General features: G+C 39.6%; 1 long non-coding RNA gene across 1 annotated transcript; it reads left to right on the top strand.

Annotated features, from left to right (window-relative positions):
• Nucleotides 1–233: 233 nt before the first annotated feature.
• On the top strand, nucleotides 234–5,269 carry LOC129147814 (uncharacterized). The gene is made up of 3 exons (XR_008555026.1): nucleotides 234–341; nucleotides 3,745–3,860; nucleotides 5,234–5,269. It is a non-coding gene; the product is annotated as an uncharacterized LOC129147814 (long non-coding RNA).

Below are 5,269 nucleotides of genomic sequence, written 5' to 3' on the forward strand. Positions count from 1 at the left end.
TTTATATAGCATTGTGTATTGTTAAGCCCTGATACAAAAGCCTGTTGAGAATATTAATGGAACAAGAGGGTCATAGTGTCTTGTTCTCCTGGGACAAGGCCGGGAGAACACTCTCTAACAAAACAGTGACATCACACGTGTTCTAGAACCCTTTTGCAATAGCATGTATGACATTTTCACTGGGGCCCTGAGGACTACATATGAATTTCACAGCAACGGTCACTGAACAGATGTCCCATTTCCATGTGTGCGGAGGGCATCATTTGGTGTGTGAGAAATACTGAGACTTAACTTGTAAATAACATCTCTAGCAGGCATCCAACTGAGAGTCCTGAGCCGATGTACGTACCTGGACAAGCGGTAGCAACCTAAAACTTACTTCAATTTGTGCCTTTTCACTTCATTTTGTTTTTGGCTTCCTGGAGTGTGATCATTCCAAGGGAAACTGAGGCAATCATTTCACTAGTCTACAACACAGGTTAATAAAAGCGAGAACTAGTCTCTGTGTATGTATAAGGAGGGTATAGTTTGGAGAGGCTTTATGGTGAGCTATTCATAGGACATAGGAACTGATTGGGTCTGAAGATACAGAGGAGACTGAGATTCCCTAGAATAACTCAGTTTGAATTTTGGAAGAGAAAAATAATTTCAATTTTGGATGTGTTGGGATTGAGTTACATTTTCCAACTTGGACATGTGAATGCAAAAGTCTAGCTGGCCAAGACTGGAATATATAGATTTGAGAGCTATTTGTCTATGGATAACAGATAAAGCCAAAGGAATGGATGTGGTACTCAAGGATCTGCACTGGAAGGAGAAAAAGGTAGAGGCTGTGAATAGCTGTCCCAGGCTGCAGAAGGAGGAAGTGGAGACACAGGAGTGGTCAGAAATATAAAAGGAACATCAGGACTCAGAAGCCACCTATGGAGGAACAAGTGATATGGTTAACTTTGGAAAGAGATGAGTAGATGAAAATAAATAGGAATGGGGTTAAAGAAGAGGAAACTCAAGACAGATGTATTTGATTTCAGAGAAGTGAAAGGCTAGCTCATCTTAGAGAATGGGAAAGGAATTAAGGAGAATAGAAAATATTTGGAATAGTGACCATGAGGAATGTAATTGGAAGTAAATACAGCTGAACAATGGACTGCTGATCCCAGTGAGAATTTCGTTGCTAATCTCTAGCATGAAAATGTAAGGAAAAATTATATATTTTCCGGATGTTTCCATTAATGCTTCACAGCTGTTTTATTCAGCACTTTTTCAATTGCAAGTGACAGAAATCCCAGTTCAGACTAGATCAGTGCCGATCAGATCGGCAAACTCATTAGTCAACAGAGCCAAATATCAACAGTACAACGATTGAAATTTCTTTTGAGAGCCAAATTTTTTAAACTTAAACTTCTTCTAACACCACTTCTTCAAAATAGACTCACCCAGGCCGTGGTATTTTGTGGAAGAGCCACACTCAAGGGGCCAAAGAGCCACATGTGGCTCATGAGCCGCGGTTTGCCGACCACTGGACTAGATTAAGGAAAAAAGAAAATTTATTGGCTTACATAACAGCAAAGGCAAAAGAGTATGATCCAAGGTATGATTAAATCCAGGGCCTCAAACAATGTCATCAAAAATATATTTCTCTCTGTTGTTTGGCTCCACTTTCTTAGATAGCCCCTGGCAGTTCCAAGAAAACAGGCTGTCTGCTCTAGCAAACCTTTACAAAGAGGACTGCTTTCCCAATTTTTCCAGCCAAACCCAGCGTAGACTATAATTGGTCCAGTTTGGGTAATATGCCCAGTACTGGACTAATCACTGGGGTTAAGGGGATGGGATAGTTTGATAGCCTGGGTCTAGGCCCGTGGTCGGCAAACTGCGGATTGCGAGCCACATGCGGCTCTTTGGCCCCTTGAGTGTGGCTCGTCCACAAAATACCACGGCCCGGGCGAGTCTATTTTGAAGAGGTGGCGTTCGAAGAAGTTTAAGTTTAAAAAAATGTGGCTCTCAAAAGAAATTTTAATCGTTGTACTGTTGATATTTGGCTCCGTTGACTAATGAGTTTGCCGACCTCTGGTCTGGGCCATACATTCACCCCATTAATCACACAGGCCCAAAGTGGGGAAGGGATGGTTTTTCAAAGGAGTGCTGGTCAGGCAAAACAATCAAGTCCACTAGAGCTTGAGAACATGAGTGGAGAAAATAGATGGTAGGATCAGTACCTCTCAGGATAGGTTAGATTATGCTATAAAACAACCCATAATCTCAAGGACTTACAGCAACAAAGATTTGTTTCTTCTTTTGCTGCATGTCCATTGTACAGTATTTGGAGCCACTTTCTTTTTCGAAAATTTATTTCAGAAAGGAAGGGAGAGGGAGAGAGAAATAGAAACATCAATGATGAGAGAGAATCATTGATTGGCTGCCTCCTACACAGCCCACACTGGGGATGGAGCCTGCAACCCAGGCATGTGCCCTGACCAGAAATCAAACCTTGACCTCCTGGTTCATAGGTCAATGCTCAACCACTGAGCCACACTGCTCAGGCTCATCTTTAAAATTTAATAGAAGTTGGGGGGGGGCGGGTGTAGCATAGAAGGGGTCAATGCGGGGGGGGGGAAGGGTGCGTCTGTAATACTTTCAACAGTAAAGATTTAAAAAATAAACAAATTAATTAATATAAGTAATAGCTAAATTCTCTCAGAAATGTATGCTTATACACAAGTTCCAAGGTGCTTTGAAGTTGTTTGTCAGTCTGTAAAGAGAATTGGAAACTCATTCTGAAAAGATTTGAAGAATTACAAATGATAAATGAGAGATGATAAAGAAAAATATTGCTTTAAGTTTTTTTGAACTGATTTGAGAGGGGGGGAAGGAGGGAGGGAGAGAGAGAAACATGATTTGTTGTTCCACTTATTTATGTATTCATTGGTTGACTCCTGTTTGTGCCCTGACTGGGCATCAAACCTACAACCTTGGTGTATCGAGATGATGCTCCAACCAACTGAGCTACCTGAAGAGGATGAAAAATATTGCTTTTTAGAAATAGCTATTCCATGTATTTACTTTTTGCAAGCTATTCTGTATAGCTTATGAGAAAATTAAGTCCTGCCAGGCTGGTGTGGCTCAGTGGTTGAGCATCAACCCATGAACCAGGAGGTCATGGTTCGATTCCCAGTCAGGGCACATGCCCAGGTTGCAGGCTCGATCCCCAATAGGGGATGTGCAGGAGGCAGCCGATTGGTGATTCTCTCTCGTCATTGATGTTTCTCCTTCTCCCTTCCTCTCTCTGAAATCAATTTTTAAAAATTTTTAAATTTTTAATTCCTAAGAGAGCAAGAAAAATCTTGTGATAATAAATTTTCATAAACTTCAAGAGAAAGTATTTTTAAAGTTAATAAAAATTCTACATTGTCCTATAAATTATGCAGTAGTATCATCTTCTAGGTCTTCTGAATCAGTTTATTTTCATTAAAAATCACTAACTGTAATACTTAATTTCATTACATATAGACACTGTCCTCCCTAGCTGTCTCCCCTGCCTCATCAAATCTTCCAGAATGGTATTTGAAGCATGCTGTGATTTAGTTCAGGCATTTGAAAGTATGAGCGGCATTATCTTCAGAAGGCTAGTTGGATTTTTCTTAGTTAATGGTTGTTTTTTTCTTTAGTGACAAATACTTATGTGTACAAATTCCACACAGACAGAACTATTTGGAAAGGAATTTAATTTGGCCATGATTCTGTTAGCCTTTCAGAGATAGTGACCACACAACAAACAGGGCAAGCCAAGAGGTCACAAGTTGCAGCCAACAGTGAGAGACCAGTTCGGAGGGCGTGAGCCAGTGTGGAGTCCCAACAACCAGGTGAGGTTGGCACTCTGAGTTCAGCTGTGCCTGGCTAGCCGGGGCACCCGGGCAGAGTCATGGGAAAGCTGAGTGGGGAGAGCCGGGCCAGGCAGGATCGAGGCCAGGCGGTGTCCTTCAGTGTGCCAGTCAGAGTTTGCAGTTAGCAAGAAAATAGAGAAATTCAGCCGGAGTCCCAGAAGATCAACTCAGTCCTGCAGCTGAAGCACAATTGGGGCAGGGAGGCTGAGTCCTGGGAGCCGCTAGCCCCTCCCTTTTTTGGTTTTAAGCAATTTTCCTGATGTAAATGGAAAAAGGATGAGCATACCCATCCAAGAAATGAAAAATTCAGCACAGGGCTAGATTTATGAAAACCCAGTTCTTGGTAGCTATGAGTTGGATATTTTAACAAAAATGAGTTAACCACCTTTTTAGGCAAAAATCGTAAAGAAAAAGATTGATGTATTAATATCAATATGATTGTTTAAACTTTTACATATCAACAAATATTCATAAATATGCAAAGACATACATATCCAAGATATTTATCACACGAGATAAAACTATGGTGTAATTTATATAAATATTAATAATAGCAGAAAATTAGAAATGATGGAAATGTCAATCAATAGGCAATTGCTTAAATAAATGATGAAATATCCCTACAATTATATGTAAAGGCTTTCTTTTTTTGTAAAAGTATTTTAGGCTTGTGGATCATAAAGGTTATTTTACAACTACTCAATCCTGCAATTAAAACACAAAACGTCCACAGATGACATGGAAACAAAAGAGCATAACTGTGTTCCAATAAAACTTAGAGCTCTATTAACAAAAATAGGTGGCTGGCCTCACATTATAGTTTGCTGACCCCTATTCTAAACAGTAATTTTAAAAAAGTATTTATATCTAGCCTTGGCTGGTGTGCTCAGTGGTTAGAGTGTTGGCTGGTGAATCGAAGGGTCTAGGGTTCGATTCCTGGTCAAGGCACATACCTGGGTTGCAGGTTCGATCCCAATCCCTGGTTGGGGTTCATGAGGGAGGCAACTAGTTACTGTGTCTCTCTTACATCAATGTTTCTTTCTCTCTCCCACCTCCACCCTCTTTCCCTTCCATTCTCTCTGAAAAGCAGTGGAAAAAAATATCCTCAGGTGAGGATTACCAAAAAAAAAAAAAAGTTTTTAATGTATGTATATCTATATACAATATTCTGGAAACTTGTCAAAATTATATTAAGTGAAAATACATGTTTCAGAGCTGAATATGTAATTATATAGTAGGTTATTATTTTATTAACTATATATCAAATTACATAAATAAAATTATAAAACTATATATTATTATATATGAAAATATTGTAATTATATATAAAATTCTACTTATATTTTTCATAGATGGAGAGATAGCACAAGCTAAGAAAAGAAGCCTGG

This window comes from Eptesicus fuscus, chromosome 3 (genome assembly GCF_027574615.1).
Source record: "Eptesicus fuscus isolate TK198812 chromosome 3, DD_ASM_mEF_20220401, whole genome shotgun sequence".
NCBI classification, from domain to species: Eukaryota; Metazoa; Chordata; class Mammalia; order Chiroptera; family Vespertilionidae; genus Eptesicus; species Eptesicus fuscus.